Source organism: Melospiza melodia, chromosome 3 (assembly GCF_035770615.1).
Source record: "Melospiza melodia melodia isolate bMelMel2 chromosome 3, bMelMel2.pri, whole genome shotgun sequence".
Classification (NCBI taxonomy): Eukaryota; Metazoa; Chordata; class Aves; order Passeriformes; family Passerellidae; genus Melospiza; species Melospiza melodia.
Genome location: NC_086196.1, coordinates 132144836 through 132170410, shown reverse-complemented (window position 1 = coordinate 132170410; position 25575 = coordinate 132144836).

The window sequence follows — 25575 nt, the reverse complement described above, 5'->3', positions numbered from 1 at the left end:
TTCAGAGCTTGCTTGTGCAGTTCTGCCTTTGCAATTCAGACATGCTTGCATACATTACACTGTTGATGTTTGAGCTACTTAGGCACTACTGACTTTCCAAACATTTTGTTATGACAGTCCCTACCCCTATAGAGGGAAAGCTGCTGTAGAGCCACACTTTCTTCCAAGCTGTTCATTCTTATTCCACAAGATGCTCCATCTGACAAAAAAAAAACAAAAAACAAACAAACAGCACTCCCCCGCCAATAAACAAAATCAGCCAAACCCCAAACCACTCAGTTATAATAATAGTAATTAAGGTATATTTTGTGAAATTAAGAAGAAATGAAATGGACTGGACAATTAGTAACCACAGAAACAAACCCCAAAGTAAGCAAATAGGAATGTCTTCTCTCTTCTGGGCCATTAAATGTTGTAGGTCACTGTTGTGTACTGCATTGCATCATTCATTTTTACTACTTTCATGGTCCTGCCTTCTTTTCCTGCATTTTTGCCAAATCCATCCTGCCACCTACATTAAGAAGTTATTTCCTTTCACTATGTAAGGGAGAGAGGGAAGTGCTGCTTTCATCTTTAGGAGACAGTAATGGGGTTTTCCCCCCATCGTTTTTTTTTCTACTTGTTCTTCTGTAATTAAGGCTAATAATTCAGTTGTTCCTTACCAGCATTTTTTGCTTGCATAGCTCTTTAAATTTTTTTTCTCCTTTCCATTAACAATTTTATCTTTGATTACTATTCCTTTCCTCTAGATCAGTCTGCTTTCACATCAGATATCTTGTTCCTGTCATTGCAACCTGCTGTGTGAATCAGGTAAGCCTGGTAAGATACCTTTACAGAGCAGCCTTGATTGTGTTTGCTGAGCTGTGAGAAAAACAAGAAGTGTAAAAAAAAAAAAAAAACAACTGACTTAGAAGCTTGCTTGTGAAAGAATCATCCCCTGCTGAACTTACAGTACAGAAAAAGAAAGAGAACTTTCCACTTAAATTTAAAGAAACTTAGTGAAGTCTCGTGCTGAGAAGAAAGCATTTCATGTTGTTAGCTTGATCTTGGTAGTTTTCTTCTGTCTAATGCCCTGCTCCAGCAGTTTGTTACACCCAGTTTGCATAGCGGTAAATGACAGCACGCTGCCCAAGGCACTGGGGAGTCAGGCCCTTACACTTTACCAAGGAGTTGTGGGAGCACAGCAGCCACCCCAGCAAGGCTGAGACTCCACTGCAGCAGCCAGGCTGACAGGAGGGCATCCAGCTGCAGGAAGCCTCTGGGGCTGGAGGGACCTCTGATCCTAAAGGCAGCTTTGCAGCTGGAGCAATTACTGCCACACATCCAGCTGCGTGTGAGGGTGAGGGCTCCCAGCCTGGAGCCTACAAACAGCATCCTCTGCTAATTGGGAGCAGAGGAAGAGGAGATCAGAGAAGTTAATAAGCGTGAAGCCAGTGCTGTGGCCAGTTAATAGCAATACTCTTTCTTGTTGTGCCCATGAATGTGTTACAGAAGTATTGGCAAATCTTATCCTGCCTGTAGGGAAGTGGGTGGCTGACATGGAATAATAAAGATTCTTTTCTTTTAGCTGCTAGTTTGAAGGCTGCTCAGACTAGAAATGGAAAAACTGTGCCAGATGATGGTCTCTCTGATGGCAATCAATAGTCTTGAAGTATTTATTTGTTAGCAGGAGTCTGTCTCATGAAAATTCCCCTTTAGCAACAGAATTACTTGCATTTTAACAAATCAGGCCTGGGGCATGGGTAACCTTTGTGACTGTCAAGAATGAATGCTTCTGATGGTCTTGCTGTTTCTGCCCTTTTCATCCCCTGAGAGCCCAACAGAAGTCGGCAATAAGTCTTGGATTAGGACTGAACTAGGAATGCCTCCCTGCTAGGAAAAGGAGCCGTAAGCAGTGGTGGAAGAGAGGGGAAATGCGTATCTTGAATGAGAGAATTTAGCAACTGTATTGAGGTTCTAGAACTGGAGTAGGTTTGGTGTTGGGCCAAAATATGGTCAAGTAGTAAATGTGGGAGAAGTCAGGTAATTGCTTAGCCACGAGCTTTCTTGTACTGTAGCTGCTATCAAATTGTGCTTTGGGGCAAAGATATTTTCTTTTATCTGACATTCCCCCTGTGAATTCTGGGAGGTCAGCTTTGGACTTCAACAAACAACATAATTTATTTGTTTGTAACTTCTGCTTGTTTCACCATCTGGCATGAATTATACTGCACTGGACACGTTCTGTCTTATCAAATTCTATTATCACTTTGTGCTTATCCTGTAGTTTATCACTTTGCAAGTGCTTGTGTAAAAATAAGTAAAGCAAGAAAATAAAACTATTAGTGGTTTGAAAACCCTTTAAAATCTTGTTGCAGCCATTCCTGCAAACATCTGAGGCTTGTGTCCTTGTTTCAAACACAGATAACTCTAATATTCTTTTTGTTGTCAGTATAGCTTTGTTATACTATACTGTGTTTTTATGACAAATTAAACATCTTTGGTTTTACCAAGCAATATGTGCCTTTTATTTTTATTCAACTTATTTGTCTCTAGTTGTAAAGGATTATTTATTTCTTGCCTTTTCCTTCTGTTGTTTTTTAAAATTTAATTGGATTATTATCAAGTTCTAGATTTGCTGCCTCAATTCTTTCTTATTTTTAGGGTAGTATAATTTTTTTAACATGGTTTAGTTCTTCATATTAAATGTGTCCTTTTCATTTACACTTAATTTCAAAATCGTATCTCTGATTTTTTTTCTTTTCTCTGTCTCTTTTTCCTTTTCATTCATTTCTTGAATATGTTATGTTTGTAGTGCAGAACTTAAGAGCTGACTACTTTCTTTCTTGCTCCTCTTAGCTAACCCTGGTCACAGTAAGTTGATTTTTATTTACATTTGCAGGTGTTTTTTCAGGATCAAATCCTTCACACATATCAGATAAGTGTCTGAACATCATGAAAATAATAAACAGAAGAGATTTCACTCATAGCTCAAAAGTGTTAGGGAAAACTGCTTTCAAAAGGCACTTTTGCAAACCATTACATATAACAGGTTGAAATCTTTGAAGCATCTTAAATCTGGTAGCTTTAAATTTCAACTCTCATTTCTAGTTTCACCTTTTGAAGCTTTTTTGGCTTTCACATAGATGTTATACATCAATACATATTTAAGTCTGACTCCTCATGTAAAAAAAAATCCTTTGGCAAAATCTATGAATAAGAAGTAGTTGATCTAACCTGATGATCAAATTGCAAACAGTAAGGCTAGACCAAGGCAACAAACCTTGCCCGTGATACTAAGACAAAGGTAATAACTGAATATTTATGTATTCTCTCATTAAATCATGAAAATATTGTGCCCAGTGTGCTTCTGTTTAAAGTGCTTTGACCTACAGCACCTCATAATCTTGTTCTGCCCTGGTGAATTCAGAAGTGGAGTAGTTTGGGGATTCTTGCTGAGAGGGTCAGTATATAGCACAGTTGTATACTTATTCCTCAAGAGAAATTTGATGTCAGCCACAGACATTTTCTTATATGGCTGCAGTATTACCTATTTTTGTTTTCTGGAACACTGCAGAATGGAAATCAAACTATCTCAGTCAAAATTTGGTAAATCTTCCACCACATCCATACTTGAGTCACTTTGGCCAAAACATAAAAATCCTTGGACTTACACTGATGGCATAGAGACTGTGACCAGAAATGTAGACTCCCAGAAATGTGGATGGCAAACTGTCTCCTTACAGATGAATCCTGAGGAAGCTATAAAAACACTGTACTTAGTTCTAAAACAAAAATGTACAGTACAGCAGACAAAAAAAAGTTGGATAAATCCGAATCTTCATTAATTAATCAACATAAATTTTTTCTAGCTCCTTCTGTCAAAGAGGACTTTGAAAGAAATTTTGGGTTCTGCTACTCCTCAGTTGAAGTGGAACATCTGATGCATAGATACAGAAATCAGGAGAACGCTTACATACCTTGTGATTTCCCAGGTAAAATTATGTTTGAACAAAGTCATAACTTTATTAGTTTTGGATCACAAGAAACAAATCAATTTACTCTTACAGTGCAAGAAGGGGAACCCTTTGTTATTCCACAATGAGCTTTTTGCTTTCTTGGAGGCTTTTTAGTTTTTATTTTTAAATAACTTTTAGAAATTTGAATCTCCTTGATAAGACTCCCTTTCCAAAATCAGTATCAAAGGGATCTGGAATGCTGTCAAGGGTTTTTTTACTAGAGGTCTTGATACTGACAGCCGGGTTTGATTTTGGGTTTGAAACATATGGATCACAGATAAAGTGAAAAGTCACTAGAAGTATGGGAACAGCTGTAAACTGAATAAAGCCAAAAGGAGACTGAATGGATTTTCTTGGAAATATTAATGCCTATGCCAGACAAAATATTCTTCGAATGAGCATTTCTACGCTGTAAAGCACATCAATTTTGTTTTCATAGCAAGACGTGAAGAGTTAGTAAATAACAAGATTTACACACAGATCTCCTGTGTACTGAGTTGGACAATCACATTATTGATTGACCACCATGATGGCACTAAACCTGAACCTCCTTAATGTCATCATCTGTAATCATCTCTTGATTAGACACTGAAGCACCACAGACAGGATCAGGTAGCAGGAGACAGTTCTGATTGAGCAAAACAGTTTGGAAAGGGTCCCTGGAGAAGAATTTCATTTTCCAGGCCAGAATTATCATCTCTGTGCCTTTGAATCTATACTAATAACATAATGTGGGAGGAAAAAAAATGTTTCTCATGATGAAATAAAGCATCTGTTTCCTTCCTTTCCTCTGGGTTAGGTTTATCAAATTATGAGCTGAGTACTACACAGCTCTTTTGCAGTGAGCAAAATGGACTGATAGTAGATAGATATTTTTAATTCTTATATTATCTGCTGTAGGATTGTTGACATATGTAATTATTTAGCATCATATTTGAAAAAGCTTTTAAAACTCCAGATAACATGAGATAATTAGTGTCCCTTTACAGAAAAGTAAATCCCATGCCAACTTCACACAACTGAAACTAATAATATTATGGTAACTCTGATCTTAACAGGTTCTGTTTGTAGCTGGAGCTGCAAATCAATGATTTCCCAGTCTGTGAGGCTCCTCTGGAGAAAATAAAAACCAAAACAGACAGCAAAACAAAATCCCTCTAAAATTTACCTCAGCAAATTAAATTTTCTATTAAGCTGTTGATGACAGTCAAGAAGGCTGATGATTTTATTTGGGCTAAATTATACCACTGTTGCTCTCTAACACTTGAAAGAGCATACACTCAGGACACTGAGATAAAACCACTGGGAGTCCTTGCAGGCTGAGGCTGGTATCAGATAACCAGATGCAGTGGCACTGGCTTCATCCCATCAGTGCACTGATGGTTAAAAGGTTAAAAGTGGTAGAATTTCAGGGCAGTTGCCCCTGGAGAATCCCTGTTTAATAGGGTAACGTGGGAAGCTCTGGGCCCTGTCTTCAGATTCTATCAGTAAAGCCTGTTATTAAAAATCCCAAAAAAGTAGATGCTTTAAAAATAATTTAATACCTACAGCTATGTATCTGATATTTCCCTAAAAGTTCATGATTTGTGTAACATTGTGCATGGCACTTGACAGTATTTTCCCATGTCTTTCCAGTATTGTCCCTGTATTTGTATAGTCCATAATATATTTTTCAAAGCTGCTTTTTAGGGTTTTTTTTAGTTGATTCATTGTTTATATTTTTGATATTAAGTGATCTGTTCCATTTATCTCCTTAAAATCAATCATAAATTGTGGTTTGAGTTTATTTACTGGGTGGCAAGAGGCTGTATTATGTTGTATAGCTATTTCTACATAAGAATGGAATAAAGCAGATATTGTAAGCAATGGGCTTGACAGATCTATAAAGAATGCAATCATGGTTACCAAGCAAACAAATAAAATCTCAGTATCAAGCTGGAAGAATCAATGCAACCAAGAAACACCCATAGGAAGTGCCCAAGGTCCCACCCCCTAAACATGGAGTATGTATGGAGTCTGATATTTGGGAAATTCAGGCAAAGGATGATCTGCATTGACCTATTTGGGAAATCCATCCAACAAAGCTGGAAATGGACATGCCTAGTGCTTCCTGACTGAACCTGTGCTATTCAACTATAGGAAAATTCAGTCAGCTCAGAACAGTTTTTGATGGGTGCTCACACCCAATACTCTGTCCCTTAATCAGCACAATGATTTTTCATCCATATTGACTAGGGTGCTACTCCCTCTCACTTTGCAATGTTGGCATTGCTAATTTAGACTCCATCAATGGACAATGAAAAGGAGACAGTGCAATTTTTATCTGCTGGGAAATCTGGGATAGGATTCTGTGAAACAGTTTGCATCATTACTATGCTTGTCTGTTCATTTCTGCTTGTTGTTCTGGTGCCAAAGCAATTTGAACTGCGGTCGTGTTCACAGCAGCACTGTTTAAAAACAGGTGTGAGAATTGCCTGTAGCCAGTTAGTTTGTGAATCCTCTGTGGCCAAGGAATTCTCCAGACACCCTGTTCCTTTATATAAGGTGTTCTGGCATACTGAACTCTGCTTTTGCTGTGTGTACTTCCTTCATCAGCAAAGTTTCATGGTTAAGTGTTCAAAACTTTTTCTCTAGGTATTTCATAACACACACACAAATCCCCTATGAGGATTTGAAAAAGACCAAGCAAACCATAGGGAGGAAAAGTTCATGATCTCAAAGGTACTCTTGGAGTCTTCATAAGCAGAAAATGCAATTATAAAACCTGAATCCAGGTTTTATATCTGTGCCTTCTCACAATGCGACATTAACTTATAAGGTCAAAATGATAGCCTGAAGATCACACCTGACCTGTTTAATGTCTCCATCCAGCCCATTGCTGCTGGCAGGGGGAATGTCTGACCAGATAACCCCCCCAGACACCAGGACTGAGGAAAATCCTTCAAAAATTACTGGTACCACATTACACCCCCATAGAATCAATATCTGATATATTCTTATATGACATGTAGGAGATCAAAAATTGTTAATTTAATGCCACTGTACCAAGGCTCTCTGTAAAAGAGAGCTGTTGGTGCAGGTAGGGAATGTTGGGGAGGCCCCAGGCAGGCTGTAGGTTTGGACACAGCAGGAGTTGTGTGGTCTGTGGCAAAGACTGCACAGTACCTGTAACACTTCTCAAGAGGGTGACTTCAGTAAAAAGGAAAGGTTTACACCCAGAGAAATGGGAGACAGGCAATTTGCTTAGGCATATCTAGCAGGAGAATGTCAGTCCTCTCCTACTGTGTGTGGGTTGTGATGAGATGAAATCAAATACTGCAATTTCTTTGGCTTTTTTTTGTGGAGAGGAGGGAAAAAGAACTATTGAAAAATATCCAAGAAAAGTTAGCTGGTTTAGTGAAGGGAAAGAATTAACCTACGATTTCAGAATGAATTATCTGAAAAATCTCACATTTGCTTCTACAGCTGTTTAATCCTCATATTGCCTACAGAAGTCTCAAAACTATTCAGTCTTAGTCAAATGTAATGCTATATTTGGATAAGAATTGTTGACAGGATTTTGGAAGAAAAATATTAATACTAATATTAACCCTTTGCTTAATATTATGGATAGATAATAACTATTGAAATAAAAATAATAGGCTGTAGTGGGAATTTGTCAAATTGTTATATAGAATTGTATTTTGTATCATATAAAAATACGGAAAGAACTAACACAAAATGATCTAATATTGTACAAGGTCACTAACACATTTATGGTGCTCCATATTAGGCTTTCCAGGTGGTGATGCTAAAACCAACATTAATTTGTCACTGGATGCTAGATTTATTCTGGCTTCATAGATGTAGAAAACAGACATCTGTTTAAAATAATTGCTGTACACAGACAGCAAAGCTATTAAGCTACTCACAGTGAGTAGGATCCCATTGGTACAAAATTCACAGGAATCTACATTTTTGCTAAATTATTTTACATTACCTTTGACCTAATTTTTTTTCCTAATGAAGAACAATTAATTATTTTTGAAATAGCAATAAGCTTGCTCTTAACAGTTAAATAAGAAAGAAACAAATCCCCTAAATGCCCTGATTTTCAGTAACACATACACAGCTTGTAGCAAAGTGAATTCCAGGGTGTTTCCAAAGTTTTCTGTGGTTTGTAATAAATACTCAAATGAATCTTGTCTAAGAGTTTTGCAGAAGTTGTGTGCCTCTGGTTCCCTGAATAAGAAACTTGAAGCATGTTCTTTCATTATGCCACAAATATGAAAAAATATGACACAACTGTACATTGCATAACAGAAAGGGGACAGTATAAATCAGTTTAACTGAGCAGATTTTTTTTTTTTGGAGGGAAAGTCAAACAAACTTCAGATTCTTCTAAAGTCTATGTGGAAAATTTTTATGCTTCCATTTGTAATTATATGATTTCAAATTTGTTTTTCATTTGTTTCTTACCCTTTATCCTTCTCTATTACCAATTTGTTCCTCCACTTCTCTATTGTGGGAGACAGAAAAAAAAGACAGTAAAGTAGGGACAGTTTGAAGAAACTTAAAATTCAAAAAGAAGATGAAAACAAATAAATAAAATATGGTCTCAAGTTTCCTAAGATAAAACACTGCTAGGGAAGACATAATTTATTTTTCCCTTTTCAATGAAAGCAGGTGAGTTCTGTTTTGCCTAAGCAATTTCAAGCTGCTGAAGCACAGAGCCATCAAAGGTGCTCAGCCCTCGGGCAAACTTACTGGAAAGAAGGAAGAAAGTGCTAGGTCTCATCAATGAAAACCTAGACAGAGTACTCAATCTGCCATTTTTCTTCTGGTTTCTTGGAATTTTTCCACTCTCCTCTATTGATTTGCATGAAAGCACTAAAATAAGCACTAAAATAAGTAGATATTCATACTCTTACTTTGAAGCTGTTGAGAGTTAAGAGATATGCAGATTGGATCTAAACACGTGGACAGGAACATAAAATGCAGTAACTGTGCAGCCGGGCTGACTCTGTTACATCACAATCTCATACTCACCATGCTTTCAGAGCAGGCTGTTATCTACAAGTGGGGCTGTAATTTTGTCAGACACCTCCTATGCTGCAGGAAGCACTGAAGCTTCCTCCTCTCCCTGAAATACTGAAATACAGTAAAGGGTAACTGTACAGGACTAGGTGTATTAGCAGAAATCAAACAGATTTGTACTGTACTAGTAATGAAGTCATTATTATGATATGGACACTGTATTCATTACATATGGCTATAAATAGGCCAGATGTGATTTTTTTTTTAATTTCTGCATTTTACATTTTTTTGTGTATCTGCTGCTTTAGCTTCAGTACTCCATGCTGGGTTTTTTGCATGAGATTTCTTACCCTCACTTCCCTTTGTTGAAGAAGGGATATATAAAGAAAGGGGATGAAGCTATTCCACTTGAAATTGAAATCTATAGTGCAGAATTATTAGTATGTGCAGCTGGTATAAATCAATGTCTCTGTCCTGTAGTATGAAGAAAGCAGTGTGCTTCCCAAATCCCTGCACCTTAACTCAGCTAGCTAGGAATTTAACAGAGGATTTCATAACACAGGATTTCTTAGCTGTATGTATGTGTTTGAGACTGCCACTTATTAATTAAGACTACTACAGCTCAAGGGACATGGTGTGTTTTAAAGTCCTCATAAATTTTATCTTTGTGAGCACTTGTTTTCAAATGACCCTGAAAGCACAATAATCTTTATAGTCAATGCATGTATAAAATGTGAAGTTTAAACATATTCTATTCCAGCTAGAGTGAAATCCATTTACTTTGCTGCTTGTCATGGAAAAAGAAAAAAAAAGCAGATTTTAAAATATTCTTTCTTTGTCTGAAGGATTTTACCCAAATTTATCAGATTAGAGTACAACAAAAGGGAGATATGTCTCAAATGAAAATTAAATATAATATTTTTGGTGTTTAAAGGAAATGTCAAATAATGTCCAAATTTTGCAGGAATTAATGAAATCTTCTGGTAATGGTTTCTATTCATAAATATTCAGGACAGCAGCTGTCTACTCTTCACTTTTCACATCTTTATCTTTTCTGCACTGTTACAGTCACAAACTAAGGGTATTACAATACTGCTGATCTGGATATCTTTTCTTACCATAATCTAAGGGTATTGTGTATGTCTAACTGGTACAAACCAGCACTCCCACCAAAAAAGCAGCTTCAGCCACAACAGGGACTTGTCCTTAATCCCCTGCTGCCAACAGTGGAAAAGCCACTGAGGGAACTAAAGCTGGGACTGAAGCTCTGGGGAGAACTTGGGAAAGGAAAGATTCACCTGGATTACTCTCATGGTACATGGCATTTCTCAGGAAGGATGGATAAAGCACTGTGGGTGAGTGGGCAGAGTCAGGAAAAGCAGATGAGAGAGGGTCGAAGAGAAATTTTGAGGCATAATTTCACAACGAGAATCAAATTATGGTAGGCACTGAATAAGAAGATTCTTAATAATATTTTAAGAAATATAATGGATTTTTCTAACTGCCTGTGTAATAATAATCTACTAGAAATACACAGTGAAATCAATTCTAAGAGGAAGATAGGAGTTCTTAAAGATGGAAACACCTGGAAAGTATCAGAAAAACAGTGGAGGAACTATTGTAGAATACTTTCTACTTGACAGCTCTACAGCTGGTCTTTTAGTATGTAGTCTTTCCATGCCAAATATGCAGAATTACAGATAATATTAAATTAGGCATGCCAGAATAATTGATATGAGTAAATTGCAGAAGATTAGTCTGGAATTCATATGGATTGTTTTAAGAGAGATGTAGGGTAACTGCTATAATCAGATCAACTCCTAGGCTGGCTATGATGAGAAAGCGTCACACATATTCCAGGGAAAGGTTCCTGTGTTCTTATAGGAAACATGCACTTTAGCAATATGTTGTTTTGACACTCTGCTGTGTGTTTTATACTCTCCATGTGAAGAGGTATCCTTCTGTCCTGGAGGATCCATTTTCTGAGTCATTAATCAGCCAGAGTCTTTGGCTCCTGGAGAGTCTCAGCTCTGCTGGTTGTCTTGTTTTCCACAGAGCTGGAAAACAGAGCTTTAGTCAGGGAGTCTGGGCAGGTGGGGTCCCACCCTTAAGAGAAGGGAAGAATCCTCAAGCTGTCACTTGAAAAGAGAAAAAAACCACTGCAAACATAAATCTCACCTGGTAGCGTGGAGAAGTACTCTGATACACTGTACAAGTCACATTTTATGTACTTACGGGAGGAAAGTTTTGATAATTTGAGAAACTGCACTAACAAACATACATAGTAATAAACCAGGTTCACCAGCTCAAGAGCACAAGAGAATCATCAAAAATGTGCAGGAACACTCTAGACAGTGGGAGAAACTTGCCTTTCCAGAATATAGGCCACCACTTTATACATGGGCTATTGCAACTGCCAGACAGTGGACAGCATTATAGCCTGCAGCCAGTGTGCAGTGAAAGGAAGCAGAAAGTTATATCTCTCTATTATCTTGCATGTTGTGTTATATACAGGCTGTTCCCTGGCCTCCCTCCACCCTGGATGTGCTCAAATGGCAGTGAGTGTTTTGGCAGGGAACATGCTGACTACTGTCTAGCACACACTATCCAGTGAGAGCTATTTTTGTTATCTGCTAAAACTACAGCTTGGAAATATGTGCTGTTGAGACATTTTGCTGTTTGAAAATGCTCCAAGAACTGGTTCCATGGATGTAAATCAAGAATTATAATGTCATCATAATACCAAAAAACATTTTTTTCAGTCCCAAATGTGAAAATTTTATGTTCAGCTGACATGAATACAATATAAACTGGAGGAGGACATGAACTCTTTGGTAGTTTTCTCATGTATGATGCTAATATTTCACCACTGAACTTTGGTTTCTGAATTTTTGTTTCACTTACATTCACATGAAAATTCCCACCTGTCCACAGTACTTGAAATTTTTTTTCTTGAGGACAGAAAAAGGATATGAATTCTTGATTCTACTTTAACTTAAAATTTCTTAAACGTTTACCCATTTTAAAAAAACAGTCTTTTTATATTTTTGGGGGTTGTTTGGGTTTTTTTTTTTTTTTTTTTTACTATGGAAGGCTTAGTCTATAAAATCTGCATGTGAGAAACTAGCTTTCTTAACTTTGAAAGTTGGCAGAGAAATAAGGAGAGAGAAAGCTCATTACTCTGAGCTTGCACATGCCCAGATACTTGGAATTTCAATGGCAAGCTCCTGACCTGACATTGAAGGACATGAAACTCCCCTCTGCATTTATGACAGGTTTCCGATGAGATTCTCTAATGCAAGTCAGAAATGTAAATTGTCAGAATGTGAAAATAACTTAGCTAATGCAGTATCAAATGGTACCATTAAAATTCATATGTGTGGCCAGCTGAAGTCCACAGTCCCGAGATGAACAGTGCATCCCAGAGATGAGTACTGAATGAGGAGAACAGGTAGATTATGGCACCAGCTTGTGCACATGCACACATCTCCGCACCATTTTGCATGCTGGGTGTGAATTTTTAGAGATGTTTACTGAAGTACATCCTCCTCCAGGATGAAGGTGTCTTACTGAGCCCTGCCAGTACGCTGTGCCTCACCTTCCAGTGCTAACAGCATGGATGGGGTCTGACCTCACTTCAGCCCTCTCCAGCATTAACTGCCAGGCTGCAAAGATCATGAATGATCTTGGAATCATGCTTCCAATTTTTTCCTCTTTACCAAAGTACTAAAGTTTCTTTGGGCCAGATGGTGACAGAGCAGAATGGGAAAGAAGTACCAAAGGCTCACTTTCAGGAGATCACTTATTGTAGGTTTGTTCCAGGGTAGTTTGTGTATTTAAAGCAAGATCTTCAGAGGGATGGAAATCCTTGCTTTTCTTTCTAATTGAATGCTTTCACCTGTCCTGATCTGCTGAGCAGTCACGTGTCCTTTGCTTTGCAGATGATTTGGCATGGATATGTGAACTCTCTCTGGAAATGCAGATATGCAGTTTCTACAGGTTTTTTTGAAGGTTGGCATCCTGAAACTAAAGTGATCATTCACTAATTTCCTCTTCCACTACATACACACATATACACACACACTTTCCCTACCAAAGCAGTCCTTACATCCTCAGAATGCCTGACAAAGAGTTTAAAATGAAACAGCAGTCACCCCAAGCCATGAACAGTTCGATTAGAAACCTCACAGAACTGAACTTATGGCATACAGATGGCAAAGTCATGGTTTACAGAACTCAGTTGTGCTGATGTGTGAAGCAGGTCTCAAATAGCTCAGCTGGCAGGAGTGGGTGCTTCAGCCATTCACAAAACAGCAACCAGAGTACTTAAACTTTATAGCCATGCTTAAATTACTAATATGAGCAGAGCCAGAGCAGAGGACTAGTATTTGCTCATCCTTGATGCTGGAAGAATTCCTGCTATGGCTTCGGCCTGAGACTTTGTCACCGTGCCACTAATTTCCAAATGCTGCCTGGGAGCTCAGCACACACTATGTGGAGCATTCCCGTGAGTGTCCTGAATGTGGCCATGCTGCCTCAGAGACCCAGGGAGCTTCAGACGATGGAAATTGCTCTTTTGTGACAGCCAGCCTCAGGGTCCTGAGCACATTTTGTTTCCAAGTCTGGTTTACTCATCTATACGGTCTTGATCTGAATAGAAACAAAGAAATAGGGGAGTTTTAGACCCCAATTATAAGCCCTTCTACTTTACCTAAGACCTAATTTTGATGTCTTAAAATCTTTTTTCTTGTAAACTACAATTCTATTACTAGGCTCAGGTAAGTGGAGTCAAGCAGGGTGCTTAGATGTTTCAATATACAGGACAAACAATACCATAGCTTGTCTCTTTGGACCTCTTTTGGGTCTAAATAACAGACAGTGCTTAAATCATTAAACCTATCTTTTTTCTATCAGCACAGAATGAATTGCAGGACTGAAGTCCTAGCATTCCCTTTGTGCCCATCCTGTAACACAATTGCAGATGAACCCAGAAGTTGAATATTTATCAGAAGAATTGTTCAAAGAATAAAAAAATAATGAAGAAAGAAATGAGGGGAAGAATTGATCTAGAACATAGTTTAAAATGTTTCTAATCATGTCAGTAAGGTTTATTACCCCTGGTTGTAGGGGCACCTTCTCCTGGCAGGGGAAATAATTCTATTTATCAAAACTCACACACATAAAATTCCCAGTGAAATTAATGAACATATTCAATTCAAAAGAAAAACATGAACAAATGATTACATAAAGATACAATTTGGTTTTCTTCATATGCAGTCTATCACCCCTGCACAAGGAGTACAAGATTTGCCCTCCAGATCCAGGAGTCACCCTATGTCAAATGTTTTTTTGGTTGGTTTGTGGTTTGTTTTTGTTTTTAAGGGTTTTTTCTGTTAGGTTTTGCTTGTTTGTTTGTTTTTGTGTAGAGGGCATGGTTGGTTTAATTTGGAGGTGATCTTTGGATGCATGTATTGACCAGAGCACTACAGGCTCTTTTCAGTATTTACAAGATATTTTATCTGTTATAGAAACACCTAATTGCCTCTACATTTTGCTACCCTGAGGACTTCAGAGTAAGAATTGGAGCACAGTTTCACTGGAGCCCACAGTACAATTGCTCAAAGCCTAATGCTCACTGTCACAGACAATAGCTCCCATGAGGCGGGGCAGCAATCCCTTATAAACAACAGCCTTGTGCTCACAGAAAAATTAATTTCAGCTCTCAGAAGAAACATATTTCAGGAAAGTCAAGGGATGTGAATTTCAATTCTGGCAAATGAATTTGTATGGAGAAGTGTATTCCACCTCCCACTCTAAAATCCATTAGCAAAAGGTAAATGTCTGTATACAAAAAGAAAAAACAAGGTAGAAAAGATAAGGGAGAGAGATGTGCAACCAAGAGACTCACATGACAAAAACATATATTAGGGAGTACAGAATGAAAAAATATACTCAACGAGTTCAGAATAGTAAAGCAATGCCTGCTACTCTGTCTCTACTCTATATATTGGTTATTTGCACTGATAAAAATGTATAAAACTTTTGAGTAAGAATAAGTATTTTGTACCAGCTTTATATTAAGGGATGACACTACCCCTTCAGATTTACTGTTGATCTCTGGCTTTCCTATTTAATCTATGGAACTTAAAAAGATGTTTATATCTGCTATTGGTATGCTTCCATCTCCTATAATTCCTCATTTATAGACCCTGGCAAAACAAAAGTGGCCTGAATTATTGAATGCTTTATTATGACATAATTTAATACCTTTACTATGCAGTAAATGCTTGTTTAATAGAGAATGTCCTTTATATTTCACTTGTAAAATCAAGAGATCCATTTTTTGAGCTGGGATTTTATGTTAGCACAGCATGTATAAGGGTCTTTCCCTTAGTCTCTGTTGCTTGAAAAATTATGATGCGGAATCATATTTTTCACATGCTGTAGGACTTCTGAATCCTTTTAGTCCTTAAAATTTTATTGAAGGCTGTGAAGCTCCAGAAAGTGGCAGAAAATTCTAGCAGAGGCAGTAGCCACCTCTACTTTGCTGGAGGTGTAAAATGGTAATTGAAATTTATGTTCTCTATGTTTTGCCTGACTTGTCTTTTGAGTTGCCTATAAGCTCAAGAAAAGTCTCTGTTTCAGTCAATGGCTTGGGAAAATTGGGAAGAGGAGTGAGAGGGTTAAACTGATACCAGGAAATGTTGCTTAGAGTTAATCTCCTTTTAAAATCTGTGGGTATATCAGCCTGTGAAAACTTTTGCTGTCAGGTGCAGCCAGATAAAAATCATCCACAGAGGGAATTTATCATTTATTTTAGCTTGGCTGAATGATGATTTCATCGTATCACAGTTACTTTTTTATAATGCATCTCTTCACTGTGAGAAGCAGATATTCTCCCTCTGGTATAAAACTGATAGGCAATAAATCTATTTAATATCTTGTAGTTCTGTGGGACTCCAGCTGAGAATTTTGCCAATACAAATGATGCTCCAGATCACATTCTATGTTTGCTCATACTCACTGGAACATCAAATTTCAGTGGCAACCATCTTTTAGTATACACACTATTGGATGAAAGCAGAAATGGAAAATATGATTCAGTGCAAATATAGTGGATCTTTTGCACAGCACTACCTATCCCATATTTTATCTTTCTCTTCTCACTATGAGCAATGGTTACTGGTTACTATCCATTAGGATAAGATTTTACTTTCTAAGATTATTTTAATTACAGTTCTGTGGTGTCTGTATTTGCAAATGTGCATTAATACACACATGCTGGCTTTAATTATTCTTTTTTTTTTTTTTTTCATGAAAAGCCTTTTTCCCCTCTGGTGTAAAATTGTTTTTCGATCTTGTTTTGCAAGTGGGTTTAAGATCTCTAATACTATGCATATCTAAGTATGAAGCTTTTTTATAAAAGGCAGCATGAATTTACAGGCCTGGAAGCCTCTTCAGGGAAAAATAAAACAAATGCAAAAAAAACCCCAAAAAACCAAAACAAACCAAACCAACCAAACAAACAAATAAAAAATCAAACAAAAAAACGAAACAGAGAGAAATCATTCTAGGAGATTTGGGGGAAATTCAAACTCACAAAATTTATTTAGCTATTGTTTTCTTTGCATTTGGAATTAGCATTAGGGTAGCAAGGATCTGTCCTGTACAAACTGATGAAAGCACTTGTACCCTGCTATCCTTAATGCAGCAACATAGGTTAGGACTGTGCACTGGTAGATTAGCATTTTGGACAGCATTTTTAAAAAATTTTTGTCTTTCCTCAGCCAAAGATGTAATTTGTGACATTGGGTGAGCCATTTCTTAGCTTAGGTTTCTGCTTGGCAGGTTTGCATGCGATGCTTTGGCAGTGCTGTGGGGATGGCGTGGGCTGCAGGTGTGGCGTCTGTGACAAGTCACAGCCAGCTCCAGCTGGGTCCAAATCAGACCTGCTGCTGCCCAAACTGAGGCCATATGTGATGTTGAGGGCACCTCTGTGGTGACATTTAAGAATGGGTAAACCCCACAGTAAGTACAAGACAAGAATGAGAAAATGTGAGAGAAACAACACTGAGGTCAGTGAAGAAAGAGGGGGAGATGCCAAAGCAGAGATTCCCCTGCAGCCCATGGTGCACACCATGGTTAGGCAGGAGACATCTTCTGAGTTTCCTTATACCAATTGTAGTGCTTGGTTTTGCACTCAGCATCCACTTGTAATGGAAAAATATTTGGTTTATTAATTATTTTAAGGTCTAAAAGGGAAGAGTAATTTCATATTGGAAATCAAAATTTGGCAAGCTATAATATATTGAGGATTGCAATTCCCCAAGAGTCATGTGCTTGCCTTCTACTTTTTACGTTGTAGACCAAAAATTGCACTTTTTATATTATAGTAAGCTCTCTCCATGTTGTTGTATGTACACTGGTCTCAAGGACCTTAATATCTTGACAGGTCAGTGAAGCAGCTTTCAATGGGTGGCTCCTCTATGATCAGTTCTTGATTTTTTAAAGAGCTGTTGTGTATGAATGGACGGAGATTTTGTAAGCTAAAGAAAAATAAAAATTCTTAATTCACATTCAAGTTCAGACCACTTGCTGTTTCCACAAATTTTTCTGACATTCACTTGAAAAATTATGGAATCTTATGTATGTATGTATGTATGTATGTATTTATTTATTTATTTATTTTAGGAAAAGAGCACAATGATTTAATGGTTAGATCATACCAGCTCTGTCAAAGAAGATGTAATCTCAGGTCAAGAACAACACTTGAGGAAAATAAAAGAATAGACAAGATTTGGGAACAATTTAGCCTCCCCACACATATGGCAGTTTCAGCTGTTTATTTACTTTTTTTGGTTTGGTTGTTGTTAATCCATCTAAAAGCTGCAGGGAACAATTATGATCATCCTGGCTGAACTGCTTCATAACCCAAACTACACCATTTCACCCAGGGACTCTTGCACATAACGTAACAGCTTGTGATTGAATTACTAGAGCATGTTGAATTGCTGAAAGTCCTTACATGGAAACAACTTGTTCTTTAGAAGTTTCTCTCTGTTGCTCCACCAGTGTCAGGTCTGTGGTATCATAAAGGTCTTTAGCAGCAGCTGGCTGTGATCTTGCCCTAAGATGACTATAAATGATCTACAAAAAAAAGCAAAGAGGTGTTGATTTAAGCTCTGTCAGTCATGGCTGAGCTGAGTTTTTAAAAATTTACAAAAACACTTATTGGACTCTTACTTTAAAAAAATATTTAGTGACAATGGTCAAATAAAGCTCCTGTATCTTCTTTTTTAGGGTTGGGGGTGAAGAAGGCTCACCTGTGAGAATGGTTTACTATGGAGGGTGCTCAAAGGACAACAAAAACCATGTTTTCAGACAAGAATTGTGCTTCAGGTGAGCACCTTACAGATTATTGTCTGCAGAGTGCAGGCTATCTCTTCAGAATGCATTAGGTGTTCTCAGAGAGTGAAGAGTAAGATAAATACTTTGCATTGAATGTATCTGTTTACTCAATTTATTGTTTTACTTTTACTTTTTCAGATAGACCCATTTTCTGTAATTGCTTTAGGAGTAAACTACTGCCTAAATTGAAAAAAAAATAGATATGAGTTTCTCATTATTCATTGGAAAAAGCAATTTTTCTCAACCTTTTTCTGTACAAAAGTGTAACAATACAGGACCATTTTGTGATTGATTTGCAGGAATCATCTCTGTCCAGTTATCAGAAATCATCTGTGCCAAAACCCTGGAATATACAGCTTAAAATAAGGAGTAGTGAAACACAGTGTCATTGTAACCTGTAGTAAGATTCACATTGAGTTTGGCAAGCAGTGTATCAAGAAAATTTGATAGTAAGTTTAAAACTAATCTAGCCAAATAGATATATGAGCTCAGTTTGAGACTGGGCCCTATGTATCAAATCCTGTGAAGAGCTGAAAACTGCTAGTGTTCTGCATTTCTGAAAATGAAAATGCTGGGATTTCCAGAAAACCACATGGAAGACACCCACAGCACAATATTGTTGTCGACATACTCTTTCCATAGCTGAGACTATTTTGAGTTTTCTTTGGCTATTAAAGAGATGCTTATTTCTGTTGTCAAAATTAAAGAGATATCCATGGGCTTTTCTGTATTTAAGTTGAACTGTTTAGTAGAGACAGTTAATTAATTATTTCCCTGTGGTTTCATTAAGCCTCTATAGCTATTCTCAGAACTCCTTTGCTTAAGTAGGTTTGTTTGTAGGCTTTTCTCTTATCTACAAAACCAGGACGCTGATAGAAATATATTCTAAAGTCTGTTGGAAAGTAGACATGTGCTTGAATACATACTGAGGGTGCCCATTCATACTTGTAAACCAATATATAGATGGGATGTGACAAATAAACAAATATTTATGTATGCTATTTGTCAAAAAACATTGATTAAATCTCTCAGAAATCTATTCCAAGGATTCAATCTTTAGGATTTAAAGTGGTCCTCGTTTCACAAATCTGAAGTCGCTGATGGTTAAGTCAATTATCCTGACGTCTTCCAATGTCAATGAAACTAGAGAGAGATAGTGGCCTAACAAAGAGTGGGGAGCTGCTACCTTTCAGGTGGTCAAAAGCATGTAAATCACACTTTACCATTTCCGTGTAAGTAGTCATTAAAACACTACCCATTTGTATCTAATGCACTCAACACTGGGTACAAAATGTACCAGGGACAGCACTGACAAGCTTTCCATTGTTCATCATTTCAAACATCACTCTTAAAATGGATATGGCATTAGTTTAAATAAGTTGCTTATTTTGCTGACATGGGGGACATGCAATTGTGGCTTTGAATAGGACTTTCTTACATCTCTTATATCTACTTCACTTTTTTTTTTTTTTTTACTTTAGCTTCCAGTTTCTCGGTTTGGAAATGATATTTAAATTTAAAGCAGGGTAAACGGAGAGTAACACTGATATATGCTGAGTGGAAGTCATAAAAATACTGAATCTATTTTTAATTGAGATGAGCTAATTGTTCTGGACTGGGGCCTGCTCCTTTTGCAAGTAGTGCTAATTACTTTAAAAAGAGTTCCATGGAGAAGAAACACTATGAGTTGTTTTTGTCATTTTTCTTCACCAAAAAAGGACTTTTACACTTTGAGACTTGAATCTGTTTAATTTGTCAAGAAAATCCTTAGAAATCTGTAAGATAATACTGCAACAAACAAGGTCCAGCATGCAGAAATATGTTAAGAAACTGTAATTGCATTTCTACTGTTGTTATTTTTTATGTCCGACATGTCATTCTATAGCAGACTTTATAGAGCAGGAGGTGAATTGGTATAATTAGTTTAGTTTCTTGCCATCATTCCCATAGGTCAAGCCAATTAAAAGACGACAGTACTCCAAACTGTAGCATATGGTGCCATGGCATAAAACACACTGTAGATGGAAAACAATTCGGTTGGGATTTTAACTTTGAAATTTAATTGAATATAAACAATATTTGTCTCTGGATCACCTTGAAATTTCTTTCCTTCTCTTTGCTTCTTATTTTCGTCAAGAATCAGAGCAGTATTCTTTTCTTGGGTCGTTTAGTATCATCTTTTTTGCCTTTGAATGAGTTCCCTGTTGTAGCTGTTACACTGCTCAACATTTTACTTTTGTTCTAAGCAGAGTCATTTGAAGGCCACAGAATTTATGATTTGTGATACATTTGAAAATTCTAATTTTAGTTTTACTGCAGAGAGCAGCCCTCCTCTTCTTCCACTAACAAAGCAAATAAAACATGTCATTTTTAAATTTTCTTGCTGTGTAAAAACCAGTAAAGTTAGCACTAAATGAAACTGGTTGTTTGGTGGTTTGGGGTTATTTTTGCTTTCAGACAAGTTTCACACTGCCATTCCCTATTTCACCTGAGTCTGAACTCTAAAGACAGGGAGCATGATTCCCTGGGGAGCAGTCTGACAAAACCAGGTTTTCTGGGAAGTCCCTATCAATGCTTTATCACAAGGTGTGAGTGCACAGGGTACTTCTCAGTGCTGCCACTCTGTCCTTCAAGTCTCATAAGCTACTACCAGGCTGCTTGGAATGACTTTAGCACATGCCATCCAGCACTTTACAGATAGTCCCTGGGTGAGACTCCAAAGTTAAAATGGCCTAGGATAGATTCTCTGACACAATTTGGAAGTGTTCACCTTCTTCTGGAGGGAGAACCTTGCTAGCGAGGAGAAAACTGTTGGACAGCATATTTGGAAAAACATTCTTGGGTATATGGTTTGTTATGTAAAATTTCTTTCTGTTGTTTAGGGATTCTTTCAAACAGAGACCTTTTGATTTCTTGTGATTTTTTTTTTCTCACAGTGTAGTTCAGACAAAGCAACATTTTTTATCTAGCAACTGCTTCAAATCTAAAACCATGGTTATATAAATAGTTGCTGAGTCTGACTCTCTGTTGTTCCATTAAGCACCAGCATAGCTCATCTTTCCTTAGACAATGGAAATATGCAGACTGTAAAAGTGCAATTGTTTGCAATCAGAGTAATATAGCTGCTTCGTAAATATAATCTCACACTACTGGAGAACAGGCAAATGAGATCAAGATCAGAATAAAACTGTTATTCCTGGATTCAAGTAATGAATAAATGAGTGTCTGTATATGCTATTCACTGTGATCCTTGAGTGTACGTTGGGATACTCTCTGATGAGCATGAGAGAGCAAAGCATGTCTGCTTAATTTTTAATCTCATCTACAGGTTAGTCCTTGTAAAATAACAATTATCAAGTCAGATTCTCTGAAAGAATGAACTTGTCAAACTCACATACATTATCTGCTGTGGCAATTGATGTCACTATGATAATGCCATGCCAGCAGTGCTTAAGCTAGGAGTTTGTCAGCTACCCCATGATAAACTCTAGCATTTGAGGGATTTCTTTCATCCCAGTTCATCAAATCACACAGGTCTGACATTCAATATGCAGTCCTCAGGGTTTCAAATGTTCTTTTGCTCTTGATTTATGCTAACAATAGAATATTTGAAAGAATGAAGACTAAGTGTCATCATAGTGCCTAAGTGACTCTGATTAAACAGATTCCAAAAATTGGCTGTGGACAGCTGCACTGAAGTAGGAAGTTTGGATGACTGTGCTGATTTCAGCTGGTGTTAATTTTCTTCACAATGGCTGGTGTGGGGCTACATTTTTGATTTGTGTTGAACCCAGGGTTGATAATATAGAGATGTTTTTGTTATTGCTGAGCAGGGTTTGCACCAAGGCCTTTTCTGCTTTTCATACTGCCACTCTGGTGAGGAAGTTGCAGATGTGTGGGAGGCTTGCAGGAGACATGGTCACAACAGGTCACCCCAACTGACCAAAGGGACATTCCAGACCATATGACATCTGCTCAGTATACAAAGTGGGGAGAAAAGGAGGAAGAGGGGGGAAATTTGATGTGATGGCATTTGTCTTCCCAAATCACCATTACACCCTGCTCGCCTGGAGGTACCTGAACACTGCCTGCCCGTGGGAAGCAGGGAATTAATTCCTTGTTTTGCTTTGCTTTTGTGTGTGACTTTTGAACTTCCTGTTACATCTCAGCTCCCAGATTCTCTGGCTTTTACCCATCTCATTCTCTCCCTGGTCTGTCAGTGCAGGAGTGAGCGAGCAGCTGCGTGGGGCTTGGCCGCAGTCGCACCACAAGCAGCAAAGTTGGAAGCAAAAGTAAGCCTGAACTTTGTAGTAGTGCAGGAGAGCAAGGAAAAAGATGGATGGAGTTTACTTCCCAAATTTCTTTGCTCTGAAGACAATGGAACTTCAACATGTTCTTGGTATTTGGAGACCAGGTTCAGGAATCATCTTGTTTGACCATAGAGATTTTCAATGTGAAAGGCTACATGTGGATTCAAGCCACTTTAGGCTCAGGCACAGGCCTTTGCAGGGTTTGATTCTTGAAGATTTCTTTAAAAGTAAGGTAAATCGCACTTTCTAGTATTTAAATGTTTTCGCTGACAACATAGGCCACCGATAACAAACACAAAATGTGCCTGTCCCCTTGAAATTATTCCCTGTTATGGACAACCTAGCAGGGACTAAGCAGAAAAATAAAAGTATCAATTTTGGCAGGGAAAGATGAGAGCTTTGCTGTAGGGGGAAGGAGTAGTAATTCGTAGAAATGGATCTTCAGGTCTCCTTTACTGGTACAACCACATGACACATTATATTTGAGATTAAATGGAGATTGGGCACAATCAAGCCCTCAGCAAGGGAAATGTCTTTTTTTTCTGAGTATGTTTTTCCATCCTATCATAAATGCACCAATTACTTCCAACCTCTGTCTCTCATTTTAGATTGGAGTAATCATAATATTTTTGTAGGAAATTGCATTAGTAGTTTTATTACTTCTTTAGACATACTTTTATATGTTAAAATTGAAATTTATTATTTTACAGCAGTATTGCTTCTCTGGATACAGAGCATTTTGGGACCATGGTTCTGAAAAAATAGTCTATCAGATTTATCATTCTAGTGTTTTACAAATCCTGGTATCTAGAGATCACTCTTTAAATACTTTTAGATAATCTTAACTGAAAAGAAAACAAACCCTCAACTCAAACATATATAAGAAATGGCCAGGAGCACATTATTTTCTTTAAAATAAAAGCTCTTTCCTTATGTTGTAAATCAAGCTGGAAATAATATCTCTGCTGTCTTTTCTTGCCTTATAACAGTAAAGAAACAATTCATTTGATGCCATATGATGCAACTAAATTAGAAAACAGAAGGTCTGAAAAATGTTTTCCAAGGAGAATATCTTTTCTCCTAAAATTCCAGGGGGAGAAGGTATGGTGTATTACCATACTTTTCCCAACTCCCCTCCTCTCCTCCTCTGCACCAGGTTCTCTCAAGGTTAATTTGAAACGGTATAAAATGCCATATTCACGGAGGGAGCTGTTATCTTTTCGTTTAAAATAAAGAGATGTTGGGAATTTTTCCCCTTCATTATTCGGAAGCATCACAAAGGCCGGCACAGCTTACAGCAGAGGGCAATGGTGAGCTGTAAATATTTCCTCTCTCAGCCCTGCCTTTTCTGTGGAAGCTCTTCTCAGGCTCCTCTTCTCCCCCAACCATAGGCGGTCCTGATAGTGTCAAATCTTTCACAATGGGACCAAATGCAATGATGAGCTTTTTCCACCGTTCTCAGAATTTTCTGTATTTATAACAGGTAGATGAAATTGGTGACTTTCATGACTCCATAAAGTTACTCACTGATTAGTCTGAACCTCCCTGTGTTCAGACTTCCCTGCAGTGCTAACGCTCCTGCCTCCAAACCTGCACTCAGTCAGCTCTTTGGAGTAATGCCTCTCCAGAACTGGTAACATCAAACAGGAGGGAACAAGTATATAATTTTGCATATTTTGCTTTGGAATTCTTTTAAAGCCAATTAAAACCCTCCTCTTCAGAGACCAGGGCATTGGTATATGTAAATGTTAGACCTTGTTTCTAGATGTACAAGCATAGTACAAGTGGCAGAAAAGATGAAAAGAAGTGAGCAGGAAAAAAAAATTAGGAAAATATAAGAGGGAAAAATTTATGTTTTATTCTTAAAATTATGTCATAGTTTTCTAAATAAAGAAATTTTGCCTTAGAGTTTCTAAAAAAACTAAGCAACCCTTTCTGTGTTTTTAAGTGTTCCATGGCTTGAATTGAATGACATTTCTAAATCTAAGTTTCATCTATCCCAGACTTTTAAAAGTATTGTATAACTATCAGGGGACTGCAAGTCCTTTATTCATTTGACCTCTGCCTTTTGTCATATGGATTTTTTCTGCTTATGCTGGCTGCTGGAATTAAGCTTTTCTGACAAAGTTAAAATGGAGGAAGAAATTTTTCCCATCCATTTTACATGAGGGTAAAGATTTAGGGAACAAGTCATTATGACCTTATATATGTACATTTTTACATACGTCTAGCATATTTTTAAGAGCTAAGAGGGAATCTCCATGAGATGGGAGTATATTGGTATACTGTTAATGCTTAAGGAGTGCTTGGGATGTAATTTTTCCCTAAGCTTTTATTTGGTGTCAGAAAATGTTTGTAATTGGGGTGGTGTTTTGGTTTTTGAGTGTTGTTGGCTTTTTTACCCCACATTCATTGGCATTGCACTTTAAAGGAGTTATTAAAGTCATCTCCAAATAAAATTGAGGCACTGTCCCTACCACTGATGCCTGATCTAATGGTGACTACCTTCACTATTTTCTGAAAGTAAGTTCCTACAAATGCCTGTCTCATTTTCCTTTCCTTGGCTCTGTCTGTGTGACCACAGTTGTTAAGAGACAAACCCTCAGGTTACAAGACTGTGACAAGACAAGGGTCCTAGCTGCCATTGTCTCTTTTGCCTTAAGTTTTTGTGGTGGAGGACAGGAGCTCTGAAGTTGTTGCTTAATTGACTTTTATATTTAATAGACTGCCTTCCATTACATCAGTCTGCCCCTCAGGCCCTGCTGAAGTCCTGATTGATTTCTAATAGCTTTTAAAGTTAATACAGTAGCCTCCTGCTATTTTTCAGTGCTTTTGACTGGTGT